The sequence below is a fragment of the Hesperophylax consimilis genome, chromosome 10 (assembly GCF_061612785.1).
Source record: "Hesperophylax consimilis isolate HC1 chromosome 10, BYU_Hcon_1.0, whole genome shotgun sequence".
NCBI lineage: Eukaryota > Metazoa > Arthropoda > Insecta > Trichoptera > Limnephilidae > Hesperophylax > Hesperophylax consimilis.
In genome coordinates, this window is record NC_142845.1 from 16,546,345 (window position 1) to 16,570,179 (window position 23,835).

Consider the following 23,835-nt stretch of genomic DNA (forward strand, 5'->3'; position numbering starts at 1 on the left):
TAACTATAAATTATATTACAGTTATAATGCTACTATAAATTATATTACAGTTATAATGCTACTGTAAATTATATTACAGTTAAAATGTTACAGCATTATTTCCCTTTATGAAAGAATTATCTACTCAATTTCTATTTCATTTCAATTTCTCTCAATTTCAGATCCAGTTTTTGCTTTTTTGTTTCATAAACATTCGTCATGTATGTTGATATGCTAAAATAAAATTATCTGAAAAAATAAATAAAAAAAATATTTCACACAAAGTGTTAATTTCCTTGAGGCCTAAGGCATTCAAAAAGAAGAAGAAGATGATTTTAAACGCTGAAAAATTGAAAATGATCTACTTCTCTCTGGTGCAATCTGCAATCACTTATGGCATAATAGGATGGGGTGGTGCACCTGATACATTTATTAAGCCTCTACAAATAATTCAAAAACACATAATTAAAGTCATATATAACAAAAATAAAACATTCTCGACCGACCTATTATACAAGGAATCTAAATTATTTAACATTCATAAATTATTTATATTGCAAACTATGAAATATTTATTTAAAAACAAAAATAATTTCAAAATAAATGAAAACAGAATGAGCAAAAGAACAAATAATACATTTTACACCCCCCAAACCAATAGTAAATTAATGCATACACAGCAGTTTCATTGGTCCTCGTACATTTAACCTTCTACCACTACAAACTCAAATGATAAATAAAAAGATAGAATATATTAAAGAGGTAAAATTATTGCTGAATGAGGCAGATATTGAAACGCTTTTACTATAAATTTATTGATCCTTTCTACAACTCACTTGCTGAAACTTTATAAACTATTGTACATAATGTTTTCTCTTTACTTTTTATAATAACTATAAACAAAACTTTATCTACTAATGTATATTATACTTTAGGTACTTGAAATATAGTAATCGTTTTATATTGCCCACACTCAGGCAGTGCCTTAGTGGGTTTTCATTTCCTGTGTATACTATTTGGTATTATATATTGTGTTATTATATATTATATATTAATATGTATAATATGTATAAAGAAATGAAAATAAATAAAGTAAAAAAAAAAAAAAAAAAAAAATGAGATTTATATAAATACGAATGTCAGAGGGAGCGCCGTAACATTAACAAACGATTGTAATTATTAGTTCTCGTAAGCGAAAATATTTAATAAAGAATGACTAATTTAAAATATAGCAAAAATCTCTAGACAAATATCTTGAGCAGCATTTAAAGAAACACAGTGATTTTTGTCTATCGAGGTAGTTTCATATAATTACTTTTCAATTAGGCAAATGTATGGAGATTTTTTTAAAGAATAATAATAATTTTTTTAAGAGTTTAAAACAACCATTCTTAAAACGTGATGTAAATAATACGCGGGCGTAAGTTCAGAATGGTCTTAAGACGAGACAATACCCTGATACAAAGTCGGAATCTTAACGTAATCTTAACGTATCTTAACTTAAATCTGTAAGGATCGGTCTAAAAATATATAAATATTATCGTAAAATATATATATGCGATTCGTCTAATTAGTGAGACGGGAAATGTTCAAGGGAAGTATGGTATAATTTAGTAGAAAATCGGAATGCGGAGTCTTCATTTTATGAACACGCATTTCTAAAACTTTCCTTCATTTATATTTCATTGGCAGATATTTAATAATACGTATTCATTATGGAAACGTGTATTTTTTACACCCTGGAAAGCGACACCATTTATGATTTTGAACTTGACTCTGCTCCGTTGCCATTGCGACCGAATCGCAAAAATCTATGGGGAAATAACTTTGAAAGATCATAGCTTTGAGGAGATTGATCATCTAAGTATGAAAAAAAACACCTATTTATCTACACTATATTTGCATATTTGAGGTAATGTTTTACCTAACCATTCACAAAATTCGATTAGTGAATATATTATGTTTTTAATTTGAAAAATAATCCTTTCATAAAATGGTTAATTTAAATATGGCAGAAAAGCAAAAACGAAAACCAAACATTTTTACGCGTTTTAAACATTTCGCTTATTTCAAATGAATATTCCGATTTAAAATAAAACCACCCTCATTCTTGTAACAGTCCCGAAATTCAGACAAGCAATTTCTAGTTAGGCAGCGCACGTATCGTTGCTTACAACACGTTCCACACTAGTTGTTTTATTTTACTGAAACGGCGTTAATTTTTTTATTATATCCCTCCCCCAGGCATTGATATTGGGTACGATTTGTGGACCCGCACGACATATTATATTATAACGACATGTTATTATTACTTTTTTTTTCTTATTAGTAGAGGTAAAAGATGTCATATATTTATTTATTTATTATTATTTTTAAATTTTTTTTACTTATTTTTTATAATATTCGTATGCAAGGAAGTTTTTGACTGTCCAACTAGGAAGGTTTCTCGTTTAAGGATAGTCAAATTAACAGGTTTCAAATTATCCTAGAGGAATACAGCATACAAGAATAGAGAAAATAAGTATGTAAAAGCGAAGGTACAACTAGGCGTTCGTGATAAATAATTATCAGATTACATTTTTAGTAATATTTTGCAATCAGTCCTGCCTAGATCTAATAACCATTTTGTTATTTTTGAACCAAAGAATGACAATTCACACATTTCCAGCTGTGAGGGGGTTTTGTCATATATTTTAAGACCGATATATGAAAATAGTTTTTGATAAGTCGCTCTGTTGCTTGTTGGAACGGAATGGTCATTTCTTCCCTTACTTCTGGTTTGATGTTTGTGTTCGGCTGTTTTCATTTTGTTTTTATTTTAATGAACATGGATTACTATTTTTTTTATATAACACTCTAGGACATATAGTTCATTAAATTCCTTGAAGAGAGCGTCGCTCTAGTTTCTGAAATGTTTCTTCATAATTACACGTAAAAGAAATTTCTGTGCCTTCAAAAACGGATTTAATGTTGTTCTTCCTGTAGAAGAGATATCATTATTTCTATGATTATTACAATGTGCTTCTCCTTTATAAATGCAAACAATAGATTACGATATTATCTGACTTTAAGAGGAGTCCAGTGCTAAAAATCCAATAAAATGCAAACATTATTTGAATCAAGCCAAATAAGTTTTTTTTAAATGGCCAGGGAAATCTTTTAAACTCAAGGCTATTGGAAGTTTATTAAGGAATTAAAGAAAAGTCAATTTGCTACAGAATGAATGCCCCATTACAGGAAATGGTTTTAATGATAATTATATAACCCACATTATAATATACATATACAAGCTGTTGAAAGAATACAAAATAAATTCTCACGTTTTATAAATTTTAAAATGGGTTTTTCTGCAATTATGTTGAACTACAACACTATGTTAAATGGTATGAATAAGCTCAAATTGTAAGACAGAAGAGTTTTCACTGACTTTGTATTTCTATATAAAATTCTAAATGATTTATTCGTCCATTATTTAGTCCGGTATTGCTAAAATTGATAAGCTTCCGAATTCCACAACGTAACACTAGAAGTCAGGATTTATTTCAGTGCAAAAATTCTGGGACTAACTACCATATGTATTCCTCTTTGCCCAGAATACTAATTGAGGGAAACAATTATACCAAGTCAGTGGACATCTTCAATGTATCTTTAAACAAATATAAAATGTTGTTAGTTAAGCATTTCAGTTATGTGCAATAAATAATGTATATTTCTTAATATTCATAAAAGGGCGTTCATTAATAAATAAATAAAAAATATAAATTTTTAAGAAATAGTACAGGTTTTTATAAAATAACCTACTGTTTTTAACTCAAAATTGTAACAATTAATTTGAAATAATGTTTGTACAAAAAATAGAGAAAATAGAGAACAAAGTAATAAAATTTAATTTGTCTTATTTTACTTTTTTTTTTTTTCCAAGCCATAAAAATACGATAATCTCCCAACTGAATTACATTGTATTATTTGACTAATCTTTGCAAATAAACAAATACAATAGCCTATCCTTTCTGACTTATAAAATATTTTTGTCAAATATATGTAAACCTAAATGTAACTACTACACGGAGAAAAATGAGTACGTATTTTTTTATCACGATACTGTTAAAAATATGACTGCATGACCATTTTATAATAATATATAAGTCATTCAGAATATATCTGAACACGTGTTCACCCAGGTGGCCATCTCCGAATAAATAGAATGGACGAGATGCGAAACTATGATTATTTTGAAGAACACGTGTTCCGACTGCCCCATAACATATGCGTGCTTTACTGATAGTTTTTTTTATGAAATTTGTCGAATCATATAAGTCGCCAGTTTTGCTGTTCACAGGAAAACGAATATTTTTTCCAGATTTTTAATAAATTAACAATATTTCATATCAGAAAGTTGAAAATAACCAGGCGCAGATTTTAATTCCCCATAAACGAACCCTTTTGGGACACGAGAAAAACCATCATATGACGGATTTGAAAAATATTAAAAATGCAACCTCACTTATAAAAAGACCGACAATATTTTTCATGATTTTATAAAACCATATTTTGACGAAAATTTCAATTTCTGAAAAATAACGGGATATTACAATTCCAATTTTGAAAAAGACAGTTAAAATATTGCAATATAGTTAGGTACCTGGCTTATCGCTTTCTGAATTATTTTTCACAAGGAGATCGAATTTTGAAAATGGTACGTAAAAAAACAAATCAAAGCACATTTTCGTTCGTTGAGCGTGAATAATTTCACGAAGGAATAACGCACATCACAAATCAGTATGTTATTTGATTGAAATATTTTCATTGCTTCTTTTGAGTTCTAACAAAGAATTCTTACAAAAGTGAAAACTGAACACTTTTTAAATATCATATGATAATAGAAAAGAAGGAATTTGTCATATCTTGATGAAAGATGTACCGCGTTTTCTTACTCGTAGACATTTCAATAATTATTTTACCTTACATTATTTGTAGGGTAAATTGCTAATAATAAATTAAGAGAAACAAGTCTTAGTAATTAAAATTGTTTTTATTTATTACCAGAGTAGAAGATACGCTCAGTGTCGCTTTGGTGTAAGATCACAATTCAGAATTGAAACGTTGCTCCAAATGGCTTTAGCCGTGTTTAGTGACTAGATCTGAATAGCCAGGTACTCCCAACCTTCCTCTTCCCCATCTATTTAAAATAATAATAATACTGGGATTAGGAATGTCGAAAAAATCTGTTTCAATAGGTTCGTATTGAAAAATTCAATATTCGGAGTATGATAGGTTAGGTTAGGTTATTGTGTGTTATTGTAAAGCCACTCGAGCGATTGTTGTCATATATACATTTTTTTTTGAATAATATGGAAAATGTAAATATATATAAATAAATATATATCTTACAAGGTATACATGAGCAATTATGTACCTAAATATTATATTTTGCAAAAAAATGTATGTATTAATGTAACTATGATCTATATTAAAATAATAAAAAAAAAAAAAAAAAAAAAAAAAATATATATATATATACACAGGGCGAATCGACACGTACCCGATAAACTTTAACCAGCTATTCCATAGCACATTTGTAGTAAAAAATGTTATGGGCACTTTGCTGTCCGGTAACATTTTTTTAAATAAAAAAGTTACTATTCATATTTTCACCACATGTCGAAAATGTTTTATCCTTTGTCAAAGTTTTAAAACCCGTCTGGCAATATTTTGTTCGAGTTTCGTTGAATAATGTACGTACGTAACTACGTTGGCGCGCTTTTACAATCACAACGAAATGGCACGGTACCATTCGTCTCATTTTTAACTATTATTATTTAGTGTGTACGAAAGAGCGAGGACACTTTTTGACACACTTGCTAATAACAGCTGTTGAAAACGAGAAACAATGCAAATGACAGTGACGGAGTGTGGATTTTTTATTTATTTTTTGTTTTTAATGGAAAAAAAATGTTACCGGACAGCAAAGCTCTCATAACATTTTTTAATCCAAATGTGCTGAGGAATAGCTTGTTAAAGTTTGTCGGGTACTTGCCGATACACCCTGTATATAAAGGTAGGTCCCAGATGGCCAAAGAAATTGATTTTCTGTCCAACAAATATTTAGATTTTATTTTTATTTGTTCGTTGAATCCACACAGGAGGCCCTGAGAAAAATAATTTCATGTACTATGTCATCCTCGGGGATACTGTGTCGAATGACTTTTTGAGGAAAGGATGGAGAATAGAATATGGGTCTAGAAAATACCCATGTTGTAGGAGGAACGAAACACAGAGGCCGCAAATAGTTCCACAGCCGAGCTGTTGAACTCAGTAACGAGTTTTAAATTGTCAAGCGTGTTGTGCACCGGTGCTGATGGAATTAATGACGCTAATTTCTCGGAGCATCTTCCACTAAAATATTGGTAGAACAGGGACTGCATTCTCACCTGACGCCTGTGCTCTGAAGATAACAATTTCTTCGTTAAGTTTGGGGAATCTGCTTACTGCAATGAATCCACTTAGATTTCACCGTTTGTCCTATATTTTTAGGTTCTATAAATTTGGCACGAACCATTACGAAAACATAACATAGCATGCCAAAAGCCGCTCGAGTAGGTATGGGTAGTATATGTAGGTGCTATTCTTTCCGTGTGTAATTCCGTCTATGTATAATTTAATCCGTGTGTTATTCTGTTACTAAAAAAATTAATTAACGCTTGTGTAACATCGTCGTGTAACCCATGATAGGGGCAGAATTGTTTTAACCTCATGGATTCAGATGATTTGTTTTTTCAGCTACTAAATGGATGATTCTTTGAAAGATATCCACAACTTTGACATTCACAAATATGAGTTTGAAATCTTCTTTTTTGCGAAGTTGAAAAATATGATTATGATATCTTTGCTTCGAGCTATAGAGAGATATTTCAACTTTTTCAATATGTAACCGTTTTGCTTTGGCAGTTTCCACAATGAAAAACGACCCGAAGAAATAATATTTATTCGCCGAAGATTGGGAATGATGGATATGAAAAGTTTATTTCGAGATAATGATAATATTATTTCAGAAGATATTAATAACGAAAGATGAAGACGTTTAACAGAAGTTGGAGAATTTTATTACAGACCGCCAAATTGCAATGATTAATCAAATGGGAAAAAATTTAGCGTTAATACAGAAGGCATTGAAGTTTTCTCAGGGTCGATACCATTTTTAGGGATACTGGGTGGAGGGTATTTTCAAGGCCAAAAACAAATATTGAACCAGGGGCTTACAAACCTACACGAAAGCCTTTTTATGTGAATACCACACTGCTCAATAAACAGATTTTTTATTATTATTATGGATACTATTTAAACATCGTACATACAAAATATGATATTAGATATATATACAGTAAATTTATTTCTTAGTCCTCCTCCCTATGGTGACCTGTGATGAGGCTAACTTATGTTAATCATTTCTATTTATTAGTTTTCTATGTAGTTTTTAATATTTTTTTTCATAGTTTTTTCATTAAGGCGATGCCATACGTAGTAATGCAAAATCATGTGTTTTTGGTTTGAAAATTTGGTCGCCTGGAAATGTTAAAGATACTTTAATTAAATCCTGCGAATAGAATACATCTTGGCCTTTGAAATAATCGAATATTTTTTAGATAAGTCTTTTTATAAGCCCAGAAAAAATAATGTAAAGGCTTATGAAAACTGCTTTAAAGTTCAAAATCTCTTACTTGCGAACCCATTTTTGGTTATGATTTTATTGTATAATGTGGAAAATTAAGTTATTTATAAAATGATCGAAAAAAATTTAAATATTTGTGCCTGAACATCCACAAAATAAAATAAAAGGCACTTTTTGGCCATGTTTTTTTTTTTGCATAATTCAAAATAGGCGGATGGTGTTAAGCGGGAATTTAAACCTTATCGCCATCTACGTAAGGGTTGTTACTGATAGCGGCTCAATTTAAAGTATTACACGACGTAGTGCATTGCCTTAATCTTAAATATTAATAACTTAAAACCCTAGGTGAAAATGTGAGCTAGAAAACCACCGCTATTAGATTATTTTGTCGCCTTAAAGAAGATTTTGGGTTCTCTCATAAATTGAAATAAATATTAATTTTAGGGCATTTACCGTCGCCAAGGAACTAACAAGGAAGGAGCATCGCCTTAATCTCATTAAGCCAGATTTTTACTCTTGATTTAAAATCATTCAAATTTTCTATTCGCTTTATATCAGGGGGAAGGAAGTTCTGGAGAATTTAGGTATGTTCTGAGGTTGAAAGTAGTGATGAGGGGAAAGAGGTGAAGAAGATGAAGGTGGAGAGTACCTGGCTATTCAGATTTGGTACCCAAACACGGCTAAAGCCATTTCAAGCAAAGTATCAATTCTGAATGGTGGTCTTCCACCTGGGCGATACTGAGAGTATCTTCCACTTTGGAACGTGCAGCAAGTATACCACATATTAATTTAAATTAATAAATTGTTAGAAAATCATCAAATAAAAACTTGTGCACGCCGGAATTTAAGCCCGCGACTTTTCAATTGATAGTCGAGAGCCTTACCTATCGAGTACGGCAGCCGTCAGAACAGACGTCAGAATCTTTGCGCAATAACTTGTCTTAAAAATGACTCATTTGGACAATTTAATTCGTATGACATTTTTCCTAGCTGAATTGAAGGGATCAATGACGCAAGTTCTACGAAACAACTTTTATCAAAATACCGGTTGAACAAACACAGTATTCCTGCCTAATGTTTTGAAATATTCATAGTTGAAAGACTGAAATCCGTCCACGATAGGAATTAAACGGCCGCCGATTTTCGCACGCAGTATATTTATATCGTCCATTTGTATATGAGTATCACTGGAGATTTGTACCGTCGAGTAGTTATCATCTTTTGTGCAAAGATATGTGTCTGCTACATAAATATGTATGTTAATGATTCATTTCGTTTTTTTTTCCATTTCATTTCCTTTACTTTCCTTTTCTTTTTATTTTTTTTCATTATTTCTTTGTTCTTTATTTTCTTCATTATTCTACGCTTATATACAGGGTTTTCCAATAAGAGGTGTTATTTTTATATTCGATCGTAAAAGATCAATGGTTTTGTTGCTTATGTGGCACGTAGCGCCGTCTTGTTAAAAGTAAACGTTGTCCAGATCAATACCATCCAATTCCCGCCATGAAAAATCATTAATCATCTCTCGATAGCGCAATACATTCACCGTAAATGTTGCTACAGCCTCATTTTCGAAAAAGTAAGGTCCAATGACTCCGCCGGACCATAAACCGCACCAAACAGTCACACGTTGAGGATAGAGAGGCTTTTCAACAATAACTCTTGGGTTTTCCGAGCCCCAGATGCGACAATTTTACTTGTTGATGAAGCCACCGAGGTGGAAATTGTTGAAGCGTGTATCGTTCCATTTTTATTAATGGCGTAGTTTATACTTGTCAAATTTCAAAAAATGACAGCTTCAAAAGTAACATCTACCGAAATAGCGGGCTATTCAAAATAACACCTCTTTTTAGAAAACCCTGTACCATTATGATGTACATTAACTACTATTACCCTAATACACTATAACAAATAAAACATGAGAATACCTCAGCACAGGTTCTCTTTGCGAGGTGTTCATAGAGCATTACTACTGAACCATTCCCATACAACTGATTATTTTGCAATCTACCACCATGCTCGTTTGATTTGAGATTTTGGTATGATTTGAGATTTTGGTATGATTTGAGATTTTTGTATGATTTGAGATTTTGGTATGATTTGAGATTTTTGTATTTGAGATTTTGGTATGATTTGAGATTTGGGTATGATTTGAGATTTTTGTATGATTTGAGATTTTTGTATGATTTGAGATTTTTGTATGATTTGAGATTTTGGTATGATTTGAGATTTTAGTATGATTTGAGATTTTGGTATGATTTGAGATTTTCACGGCCAAAAGTAATATAGTGATTTGTTTTTGGGGTATTATGACGTGTTGCGCTATCTCATTAGGGCATATGTGTAATCTATGTAATCAGATGTGTAATATGTGTACTAACGTGCTTTATATTAGGAACATTTTATGTATCACGTGCATATTATTTTTTTTTTTATCAATTGGTAAAATATATATGCAAGCAGAGGAAGAAATAAATAAATTGATCTAATTTTTTGTTTTTTATTTATTTATTTATACGCCTATTGGGCTCTTACATACATAGTTCATAAATAAAAATATTCTGAGGATTGTAAGTTCACAATAGAAACAGTAATAATACATATAACCATATCCATTTGACATTGTATAACAGCAAGTAAATAGTAAATCCATACAATAATTATTTGTAGGTATAAACCTGTTGGACAAAAATAAGAATATACCCACTCCTAAGGTATACAAACGTAAATTAGTTAAAAGAAATGTAAAGTTTATATGAACATACTAGGTAGTGGCAGCAGTAACATGATATCATATGACACATAGTGTATGAGGCCTTTGAATTAGAAAGTTAACGAAATAATTATTGGCGGTATTGTTAACAAAATATAGAGCGTTTGACTGGTTATCCTGGCCTGTTAAATTGAGGACGTTCGCGTTTTTAAAACAACACTGTGAAATTTTCTGGAAAACTTTAGCCAATTGTTTTGTTTTGGTATGTAAGAAACCATAGTGAAGGTACCTTGTAACATCTTATCTTACCTGTATTGAATACTTCTCACAAAGGAACTCAAGATATATGTGGGTAGATTAAATGCTTGCACCAGTAATAAAACTCTTATAACAAATATAAGATTTATTTTATAAAATGCGGTTTCAAAACACATAGCTCTAGGAAATAATAAAAGAAACAAGAGACTCAATATAACGGTTATATCTCAAAGCGTGTCGAGACAGAAATGCTAGATAGTTAAAATGCAAGTCATGTCAGTTGAAGATTTTACAAAGAATAAATGATGCTATAAGAAATAAATGGGCGCCAGCTCAGAATTAGATAATTCTGAACAAATTTATAAATTATCAGTGTAATCCCTAATAAACTAAAAATATGTCAATCTCAATTTAAAAGGCCTCTTACGTAAATTCAGGGTTCGCCAAGGTCAGCAAGTATTTCAGAACGTCTCGTGCCTTCGGGACTCGAGCCAACACTGACGAACCAAATCCAAACGATGCGCACTTCAGACTCGAACGCCAAACAAGACGGTAACTTGAAAATCTGAATGTCAGTCCGGTAGGTACTTTAACGGGCGAGACTGCTACAACCTGACTTAGTTGTCTAAAATCTACATCACTCATTTTACGTGCGCAATCTTTACTACTTCGTATAAAACTGTAATTTAAACTAACAGTTCAAATAGGTAGTCAGTTTTCCCATAAAATCCGTGCTTTCGAAAATGCCCTTACCGAATTAATCAACTTACAATGTCCTGGAGATGCTGACTTGAAATGTTTCCACTTTCACGAGAGATAAATCTGCTAATCATAAAGTTTGAGATCATCCCGACAATAAATTCAACAGCCCTCTGTTAAGCCAACAACTTGTCTGCCTTAAAACTGATTCCAAATATTTATTTTACGACCAACAAAAAAGAGATTTTTCATCTTCTTTCTCGTGCTCTGTGTGACCTCCAGAATTGCGGGACTCTTACGCGGAGAAAAATGAGTATTGATAATTTATTAAGAATCTCTTCAAATTATTGGTAATCCAACCTAAACTATCTTCATATTATGTCTGTTACTCACAGATATCACAGTCTTGTACATGGTGTCGGGAAAATAGAGGTGCCAGCAGAAAACTTATCATTCTAAATCCACATCACGTTTTGAGTCGATTTTGTGGGATTTGTCGGGAAAATAGAAGTGCCAGCAGAAAAATTATCATTCTAAATCCACATCACGTTTTGAGTCGATTGTGCAGGATTTTTTTTTTTTAATTTTGAGCGTTCTTTCGCGAGAAATTAGATTTCGAACTTTGATTTTTTTGGACAAATTTATAATATTCGGTCGCTACAGGTTTACTGTTAGCTGTTTTCTGTATTTTAAACGCATTGTTTATTAATCCGTGTTGCAGAAAATACAAAAAATAGTTGAAAAAATGTTTCGTTTCGTGCTTATTCTTTTAAATGTGTATTACTGTTTTGGTGTTATTTAAGTTTGTTATTATCTCTCTGCCTTGTATGGCTTAATAACTATTATTTTATTTCGTTTTTTTATTTAATTTTCATTTTTCTCTGTGCAGACTACTGCGGACCAAGGAGAAGTATCAATTTTTTTGAGTACGGGAATCCTCAAAGCTTTGGTTTGGAGAGCACACCCTAAAATTTTCAAGCCATTGGTTTTATTACCTTTCGTTATTAACACCAAATGTATGTTATCCTTTTAGTTAATTATTCAGATATAAATAAATAATGCATTTTAACTTATTTTTGTAATAAGCCTTAAACTAGCCGTAATTTTAAATCTATCATAAATACTCTAAGACGTTCAAAACGAGTTTTTCACCATACTATTTTGTTATTCACTGAGAACTTTAGTATTGTTACATGTACTCATTTTTCTTATTTCGTATGGTGGAGGGTTAGAAGGGAACATTTATGAAAGTAAGCCAGTCTAGGGCTTCATCAATCCCGCCGGGGAATTAATGCAGCGGGCATTCTTTGACCACATGTTAAGTGGTCTGCACTGCATCGCATTCACACATCGCCGACTTTTTAAGGCACCACCTGTGTATCATGTGGGCACAGGTGGCACATATTGATGGCGGACCAGAGTTTAATTGGCAGTGGGAATCCAGGCTATAAGTACTAGTATGCATTTTTTTTTCTTGTACACATATGGGTCCCGAGTTCACAGCTTTTACACGCAATATTTACTTAGCTTGTGTGTCCTACACCGTTATACGACATTCAAAATTAGCCTTTTCACTATCAACTTTATTAATGTGTGCCCTTTAGTATTATGGGCTTTAGAGTAGGTACACTCACAATGTTTACATGTAAGCTTTGGGTGATTTATCAAGTTCTCCGTTTCTATATAAAAATAGATTACTTGTTGTTGTTCGGTCTACAACATTTCAAAATGAGCTTTTTCGTTATGAACTGTGCGTTTCTCTATGTGACATTCAGTACGAATTACTGTATCAATACAAACAGTCTAACACTATCCGTACCTCTATCCAAGATACTTAAAGTTGAAATTTATTAAACTTTCAGATTAATTTACAAATGTGATTTGAAGCAAATTTAAATTTCTTTTTACCACCCAAAAATACACACTTAGGTTAATTTATTAAGTCAATTTTGCGCCACCACCTTTCAAATGTAAAAAACAAACAAAATAGCACTGAATGTCTGTATGATGACAATGTTACATTATTTGAATTTTTGTGAAATAACAGGGCCTTATTTTGAATGCGGTAATTTGATTTAGAATCCAATTGTAGAAACAACGCGAACTTTGGCCAAGTATTTATAATTTTAAATTCAGGATAGTTTTCGCTGGCGTTTTACGTGCCACGAAGTTAATCCAAGTCTTTACACCCTTTGAATATGTACGTGACGTCTAAAGTTCCAAAATATGTTACTCATGTGGAAAATGCGACGTACTAAACTACTAACTGAAATGACAATAATTTCTGCCTTAGGAACACATCGACGGTGAAAAGTAGAAGGGATTAACCCTCGCTTGTTTCGAATGTCAATTTATTGCTTTATTATATCGCTGTTAAAAAACGCATGTGAATGAAAAGGGCTTAGATCAGAATATTTAATTACTAAATAACTTGTTTTAAATTTTACACACCTTGTAAACAGCCGTTTAATATATATAAATCGTTGTTTATCACTTGTGTAAAATTTATATTACGTTTATTTATTTTAAATTTTACACTCCTTATAAACAATCGTTGACCATATATAAATCGTTGTTTATCAGTTATGTAACATTTAAAACACGCTTATTGGTAAGGAGTAAATGCGTATATTATTGAGAATATATTTTGCAAACATGGTGCTTTACAATTAAGCCAAGGTTTTTTTTATTTATTTTAAACTAATAGAGTTTCACATTTTTTTCAGAAAATCTAATTTTATCACCGGATTATTGAAACTAATGAACTTTCTCCAATAACATTGATAGCCTAACACGATTTCGTTTCATCAGAGTGTTTCCGCATTACGTGGCAAATAATAATATCTTTGACAAATTGATATTCCACTTAAGTTGGCTGCGATCTCCTCTGCGAGACCCAAATATTAAACGTGGTGTGGTGAATTCAATTTGCTCTGCTCGACTTACGATAATTATGATTATTGGGCAAACTAGGGTTACCCCAAGAGTGGTTACTGAATGGTCACTTATCTGGTGCTGGTGAATTTATAGTAGACAAGAGAGTCTAGCACAGTGATATCGAAAACTTTACAATATCGGATCGATAAGCGTAACTACCGATGATTTTATACCGATTTACCTGAGCATGGTAATAAAGATTGATATTTAGACCGATGTTGGTAACACAATAAATCGGAATCGATATACACTGGCAACACTGACGCAAAAGTTAAAAATACTTATTTACGCCCTAATGGACTTTTACAAAGATATGTAACAATAATACAGTTCTTTTAGGTACATAGTCAACAATAAATAATGATTTATAATTAAATTAAGGTAAATTAAAATTAATATTGTGGATTACGGAAAGCAAAATATGTATAAAGAAACAAAGAAATATAAAAATAAAAAGTCAGTCGTGAATTCATTCATCTCAGTAAAGTGATTAAAAAGATTTGGTTTTATAACTAATACGGAATCTTTAAACATGTCTACAATATTCCCAAATTTATTGCCAAAATGATGTAACCTTGTATATTTAAGTACGTATTTACAAATCTTGCGATTTCAGATGGTTTTGTTGTATTGAATGAGGGAAATTTAGAAACATACTTTTTTCGACGAAAACTTAATTATATGCATAATTTTGAATGTTTCAGATGAACTTTGAAAAATGTCTCCCACTACCCCTTGATATACCAAAAAAACTGTTAAATATCACGTAGGTACTCTTGGAAGAATCGAGAATCGAAAGTCGTCCTTTTGCCCTTGACGTGGAAATCGACAAGGAGGTATCACGTACCAGATCTTAAATCCGAAAACTACCCAACCACCAGTAATAATTCCTTAAGGTTTCATAAATACACCCTTTCATTTTTTTATGAACCTTTCTTCAACATAGGGCCCAGGGCTCATTCTGATGCTTAGTAGTCTTAAAAACCATTTGAAAATAATATCCCAAAAGTGCTTTTATACTGAAAAAGTCCTTACAATATTTATAAATACATTTTATAGAGAAAATATTGTATTTCTTTTAATTTTGAAGCTTTCTATAAACTTAACAAAAAATGTCAGTGAGCCACATTTTTGATACGAGACCTTTATAAGCAATTTGGGGTCAGTTTTATAAAATTTTAACTACATACTGTATTTCATAAAAATATTCGATGCAGCTTATTAAAATTATGATTTGGATTATGTTGTGATTTTATATCTTTAGAGTTCCTGAGTTTTTTCAGTTGTATTATATGTTTGACCTTCCAGTAACCAAGCTAACAATCGACTTAAAAAAAATTATTATGAGCACTAATTAGTCGCCTGAAATATCAATACAAATTGAAAATATCTCCCGAATAAAAATAAATGTCATAGACGGAAACTGAACCCGCACCTTCTGATATCCGGTCAGGTGCTTTGAACCACTGAGCTACGTCGGCTTATTCCCAACACGACAAATAATTCAATATGTACTAGTACTTCATTCAACAATTACTGCTTATTATATTTTTTTACCTATAAAAAAACAACTTTATTTTTGTAGTAAAGTCTTTGTCAGTGCTAAATTTCCCACTAGATAGCGTTGAGACTTTGAAACTATTTACTTTTCCTTAAACTTAAATACCACCATGATCTTACACAATGTGCAAAAAATGTTAATATATTAAAAAAATACCAATTATTAAGTATTCATCCATTAATTGGATTTTAATTATTTTTTTAAACTATGACACAAACATAATAATAAGCCGCTCATCTCACTAACAAAATTCAAACTGCAGATTTGTATAAAAATCAAATCCACGCCGCCTGCCCAAACAATTTTAAGTATTATTAATATGTATATTTTCAAAACCTTTCCGAAGGAAAATGTTTAAATGACTCAAATATAGTGGTAACGCTGGCGTTCCATCTTGGGAGAGAACGAAAGTTTTTAAACGTTGTAAATGTAGGGTTAAAAGTATGTCGTTAGGTTAAAACTACAACTGTTGTTAATATCTGCAGTTTCTAGTGATAGAAATATACAAAACTACGGTATTATAGGTTAGTGAGGTAACGTTGATAAATCGTTCCATGGCGGAAAATAGTATATTTTATCAAGGCGCAAACTTAACTCTAATAATATTAATGTTGCTTATTTCTCAAAGTCACTCAATGTTGTGTTCAGGCTTTTATTAACCTTTCAGGCTGTATTCCTGTTTATTTTAATTTAGAACGCAAGTTAATGGCAGTTGATTTGTTGAGGATAATCATTTTTATTCTTAAACAGAATATTTCGTTTGGAATTTCATTGCAAAGATATAAATATCGCTGATCGGCAGAACGCGGTTTGTATTGGAAAATTATGTATGAAGATTACTGACTTGATTGAATCTATTTAACATAGTCAGCAGGTAGAAAGGTCGTGCTTATTAATCGGTATTTCAATAGAAGGTGCTCCGAAGAAGTTGTCATCATTCCTTTGTTGTAAATTTTTAGAGAGGCTGGTTTGGGGTGACCCTTTGACCTCTCCAACTGTTCTCTCGACCCATCGCCTTGCGCCGCAGTGGGAGGGATATATTCATTTGTCAGTCACACCTGAACACACTGATTCCTAGATTCCTTCCCACCCCTCAAATCTTTTTCCTTTCCAGAACTGCCTTTCTTTTCTTGCATTAAAAAGACCCCCACACAGCATCCTAAAGATGACACAGGCCCTTAGGGAAATTATTTTATGTAAAATATTTAATACGCAGATCTTAATATTATGTATTTAAAAATATTGCTTTACATTAGATCTGAGCCCTAAATCCTGCGCATATAATTTATTTATTACACTTCATATTTGAAATTCACACGTCTTCCTCTGACCACGTAAGGGTCATATTTTTACGTTTCTGTCAGTGACACCGAAAGGGTAAAGATATGAATAATAGGCAGGGGTAGGTGAGGGTTGGCTCCGGCGACCGCTAGTACGCCAGAGGAATCTTAATGGCTTGATCTTGGATTACGGAATGTATGGCCCTCCAAATGTCTAGGGTTTTATGGGACCCCCCAAAAGGCTGTTTAGGAAAAGCTGTGTTTCGTAAAATAGCTAAAAATAGTAAGTTGATTTAGCAAATATAGTTTTTTTTACATACACACACCCATACACATACCCACACGGGAGGCTCTGGGGAAAATGATTTCCCTCAAGGACTATATCACCTGTGGCAGCAATGTGTGTGTGTGTGTGTATTTGTAATTTACGGTGGCTGCCCGAACCGTAAATTGTGTTCAGGAGATGGGAATTAAAAATGAGCGTCTGTAATATTAATTAAATTTATTTGTGAGGATGAATTTACAATTTTACAGAACGCGGAGACTATGGTAGACAAAGTAGAGATAGTGGCGGTAGAATCGAAGGTTGAAACCGGAATGAAGGTTTCTCTTCTGGTGCCCGCTTGCGTCTAGCGGCGGATTAATTTAAGTTAGTGTTGCCACATGTGGGGGAAATAAAGTAGTCCCACAGACGTATGAATATATCTCTCCCACTGCCGCATGGCGATATGTCGAGAGAATAGTTGGATAGGTCAAACCAGCCCAAACCAGCCTCTCTCGATCTGGCATGCAGCACAGCTCGTAGGCACTGGGCAGGCATATCCTAAACACACCTCACCCGATGAACACCTGCTAAATCACCGAACCACTAATAAAAACTTCCCGAGGCGGCGGTACCCAAACCCGCCTCACAAATTGGAGTTTAAAGGCAATGCTAAAAAATTAACAAAATTAATAAAATTAAACTTTATTTTTAGCTGCTTGAGACATATTCTAAATAAAGAACTACTGAGAATGACGTACTTCGCATTCTTTCAATCCATAATCCAATATGGTATAATAGGATGGGGGGCGACTATAAAACTCACACACAACATCTTTACATTGCGCAAAAACTAATAATTAAAATAATATCAAAGAAATCATTTTTATATTCATCTGAACTCATTTTCAAAGAATTTAAAGTCAGAAAATTAAATACTCTTTTCCTGTATCACGCAACCTTATAAGTTTACAAAGATAATATCCTAAACAAAACCGTACCATTCAAAAACACAGCAAATCTCAGGCAAAAATACATGTTACCAATTCCGATTTGTAAAAAAACTTTGGGTCAGCAAAACTACAAATACTTAGGAACAAATTTCTTCAATAAATTGCCAGAAAATATAAGATCACTAAATGATAGTTTCAAAGAATTCAAACTATTAAAAAAAATATACTGAAAACCTAAACTAAATAAAAAAAACGTAAATAAATAAAAGAAAAACAAAGACAAAAATTTAAAAAATAAAATAAAAATCTTAGAAACTAAACAAATTTTACCTCATCCCATACACACAAGCAATTGCTTATTATGGGAGAACATTGAAAAATAATAAATATTAATCATATCATCATATCTTTTATCTTATTACTAGTGAAATATATACAGCGGAATCACGACATTATTTGTTTTAGTTTTTTTTTTTTTTGAGGACGATATTTGTTTTAGTTTTTTCAGAAATTTATTCTATTTCCACATAAATTTTTATAAGCATTAATCACTCGCCTGAAATATCCATAATGTTTGAAAATATCTTTTAATAAAAATAAAAAGTAATTAATGCTTATAATAATTTACTATACTTTGTGCTATACATAAAAACTTTATCTTATAAACATTAGTTTATCATAAAAAAATCCACATCTTTTGGAAAGCGAAAAAGCTGGTGTAAAAATGATTTCAGCTTTCCAAAATTATAATAAAGAAATATAAAATGTCTGTATAGCTATTAGGGACTGTAAGATGACATTGTTTTCAGACATGTTCAAAATTCCTGTAGAAGGTATTATTGATTGATGTGGTAGTCTGTCCTTAATTTAAAAATATATATATGATATAATTCTAAGCTCCATAAATCATGGTTGGAATAATAAGAAATATATATTTTATAATTCTAAGCTCCATAGATCATGGTTGTAATAATAAAAATATATATTACATAATTTTAAGCTCCATAAATCATGGTTGGAATATTATATAATTCTAAGCTCCATAATCATGGTTGGAATAACTAAGATTAAAAAAAAAATAAAAATAAAAATAAACTTACAAGATTCAAAAAGATTAATTAAAAATTTAAAATCTTTGCAAATTTCATGGCACCTTTCTACCATTAGAGAGTGTATGCGTTCAAACTTCTTTTTTTAATGTCAATTTCATTTAAACGAAAAATGTGGCCCATCGCATTTGATCGAAATACCATAATATGTACTTAAATTTTTATTTCTTGGCGTAAATATTTTATGGTTTATTTTATTAGGAGGTTTTACAATTTAACCGTCTATGGATAACGACAACGTTAACCATAGACGATCAAATTATAAGAGAACCCATCTCTATATATTACGAAACGGGAAATATTAGTGAACAGACCAAATACTCTTTGAACAAACAAATGCTCAAAAACGTATTTAAATCTAATCATATTTCCAAAAAAAACATGAAGTTTTTCAAAAGAATTCGACGACGACTATGACATTTTCACGAAAAGGAGAAATATTGAATAACGTGGTTCGGTTACTATAAGTGGTTTTTTAATTATTTCGAAAAAGACAATCATTCAATTCCGTCACAATCTAGAATTATTAAACCAGAATTACGTAATTGTTTGCCATCTGTTCTGAAACCATTATTTACAAATAAATTAGCCAATTATTGTTATTGATTAATTTCATATATTTATTTATTCATGCCTTGAAGACTTTTACATGTATGATGGTAAGTTTTTCACGAGTGCAATAATAAATGTAAATAAGTAATGTATAATAAAGTATAATTAATGTTAATAAATAAAGAATTTAATTTAAATATTTATTAGCATTATTTTTTTATTGATAAACCAATGCTTTTAAGACAAGGTTTGTTATGCATAGCACAAAAGATAACAAATTATTATTACCAATAATTAGTCTCCTGAAATATCCACACAAATTGAAAATATATAAATAATATTTGACAAGTCAAAATATATCTCCAACAAATGCAGGTATAATATGTCTCGATGCCATGTAGTAGGAAATTTAGCACTAACAAAGCCTTTCCTACAAAATGAAGTTGGTTTTTTACAGGTCAAAAAATATAATAAGCAGTAATTGTTGATTGAAGTACTAGTACATATTGAATTACTTGGCGTGTTGGAAATAAGACGACGTAGCTCAGTGGTCCAGAGCACCTGACCGGACATCAGAAGGCGCGGGTTCAATTCCCATCGGCGGCATTTATTTTTACTCGGGAGATATTTTCAATTTGTATGTATATTTCAGGCGACTAATTATTGCTTATAATAATTTATTTTTTAACATGATAAACTGAGTATGACTTTTAATATACGCAGGTAAAAAAAAAAGTTTTCATAGAGAGTTGTATTAAACAAAGGAGTCCAATAATTATATTTAATAACAAGACTACAAAATAAGTTCTTAATGTACTATGAAAGTAGTTACAGAGCAATGTGTAATAACTGTGTTGATATTAATAAAAATTAACATGAACGGTAAAGCAAAACGGTAAAATAAAACGGTAAAGTAAAGTTGGCCTCTCAGAAGCTGGGCGTACTGTACAGGGCCCGCAGATACTTTAGGCTGGCCGCATACATACGTTTTTCGTATTTGATTTCCGAATTCGTTTTCCGTATTCGGACATCCGAATGCACGGAATCAGTAGAAAATACATTAACTGCCGCACACGTTCGTTTTAGTTCCGAACGGAACTAATTCCTTACGCACGTTCCGAATGCGAGCCGGCGCGTTCGGAGAAACCGAATGGAAAAAACCTAATGACGTCATGTGGAACGCAGCTATTGCATACAGTTTGTTTGTGCCGACGCAAACGTACGGAAATTTCCGTTCGTAATTCAGTGTTGCCAACGGATCTTGACCTAATATCGCCGTTTCTCATACATAAGGTAGCGTAAAGTAGCCGAATTTGCTGTTAGGTGGGCCATGTTTAAAATTGATGTTTTTACGTGAAAATAAAAATTTCGTGGGAGGGGGGTGGCTAGAGAATTTCAAAAAAATAAAATTTGTCCCCAGAAAATAAAAAAAATTCATGGGGAGGGTGGCTAGAGAATTTCAAGAAAATATAAAATTTGTCCCCAGAAAAATAAATTTCATGGGGGGGGGTGGCTAGAGAATTTCGGGACATGTTTAAAATTGATGTTTTTGAAGTAGCTTAATTGGCGACCAGTCGCCTTTTAGATTTTTTCGGCGCCGATTCTCGCTCTGAGTAGCCTAAATGGCGATATATCGCCCTTGTTGGCAACACTGGTACACTGACGTTTATACATTCTGAATGAAGAAAAACGAACGTTTGCGCTAGTCTCACGGAATTCCGAATACGGAAAAGGAATTCAGAAATCGAATACGGAAAACGTATGTATGCGGCCAGCCTTAATAGTACACAACTGCTGACCCTGTACAAATCGCAAGTGCCCCAAAATACCTGGAAAAAACCCTTGACTCTGTGCAAAAACGGGCCGTCCGTTTGATAGATTCCCCAATCTTAACAAACGGACTGCAATCTTTAAAGCACAGGCGTCCGGTAGGTATGCTGTCCTTGTTCTATCGGTATTACAATGGAAGATGCTCTGAGGAACTAGCGTCAATGATCCCTTCGGCACCGGTGCGTAGTCAGGATACACGCCAAACGCGCGATTTGTACACGGTTGACATTTGTCACATGACAACGGGTCGCTTCTACGATTCGTTCTTAAGTTCAAAAGCTCGGCTGTGGAACGAGCTGCCTGCCTCTGTGTTTCCTCCCTCCTACAACATGGGACTCTTCAAGACCCATGTTCACTCCTTCCTCTCCACAAAAAGACCCTCCATACAGCATCCCCAAAGATGACATAGGCCCTGAGGGAAATTATTTTCTTCAGGGCCTTCTGTGTGGAGTTAATATAACAAAATCTTTATTACGCCAGATTGGGTGTTTTACAGAACATAGATAAATGAAGAAAGCAATACAAGGTGTACATGAAGAAAGCAATACAAGGTGTACATGAAGAAAGCAATACAAGGTGTACATGAAAAAGCATGAAAGATATATCGAAAGTTGTAGAGAAGAGCTTGATCAGTGATGTTTAGTTATTATTGTATAGTTATTATTATGTAGTTATATTATATAGTTATTATGTATAGTTATTAGTATAGTTGTTTTATGGTATTTTATCTTGTGAAGTATAATTTTGTATTGTTTTACGTTAAGAAAATAAATGGAAAAGATTTTTCTTAAAATAAATACTTAATACAAAAATTAAATATTAATTATATATAATAATACTTAATACAAAAATTAAATATGATGAAAAAACTATGAGTTAATAACAAAAGTTTTTGTTTTAAATTTTCAATAATGTTATTACCATATAATCAATTAAAAATAAGTTTATTTATAAACAAGTTCTGCTTTATAATTATTATAACGCGTGATAGCTATTTCGCATTCTGAAGACATTAACGAACGGTGGTCCATAGGTTTAGACCACAGATTGAAAATGCCTTCAGAAAACGAAACGGTTGCAACGCTTAATAATAATTACAAAACGGATTAATATGTTTATAAATAAACTTTTTTTAATAAATTGAATAATAATATTGTTGAATACGTAATAGAAAAAAAACTTATAAATGACACTACATTTAAAAATATATATTATAGGTACTTATAACGATGGTTTGAAGTCAAGCAACGCAATCTACAAAAAATCCCAATAATTCAATGGCTTAAAGCTAAACAACGTTATCTACAAAAAGACATACTTATCTAACAATAAGTATTGGCAAGTATATCAAATAAATACGAGTATTATCGAAGGTTTAAAGTCAAACAACGTTTTCTAGAAAAAAACATGCAACAAAGTTAAGTTTAAAAATCAAATAACGTTATTTACAAAAATCATTCCACTTGTTAGAAGGTTTAACGTCAAACAACGTTATCTATAAAAAGACACACTTATCTAACAATAATTAGTATTATGTTTTTTGTAGATAACGTTGTTTGACTTTAAACCCTCGAATAATTGGAATGTTTTTTTTGTAGATAACGTTATTTGATTTTTAAAACCTAGAATTATTTGTACGTTTTTTTTTTGTAGAAAACGTTTTTTTTACTTTAATCATTCTATAATACTCGTATATCATGCGTGATTCCGCAGCAATGATTAAATAAATAAAAAAGTCACATAAAAAAACTTCCACGCTGAAGCTATCTCACTTCGTGAAAACCTTTCTATCCCGACCACATTTAAACATGAATTGATTTATGTATCGCTGTATCGATTTCCTCAGAATAAAAGTAATACATTGGTGGTCCTCCGTAAGAATGTCCAGTTGAGAAAGCCAATTGCCAAGGGATTTGTTTTTCTCTGATAAAATTTTGCTGAGATTAATTCGTTGAGAAAGTTGATCGGATCTTCGTTTCCCATGCGATTTGCTTGATCCGCTATAGGGTTAGATGATTGAATGGTGAAAA

At 31.8% G+C, this 23,835-nt stretch overlaps 1 protein-coding gene across 1 annotated transcript in view; it reads right to left on the bottom strand.

The window, feature by feature from the left end:
* The window catches only part of Dh31-R (Diuretic hormone 31 Receptor), a 545,747-nt gene that overhangs the window by 247,735 nt on the left and 274,177 nt on the right, over nt 1-23,835 (bottom strand). The window lies entirely within an intron of this gene.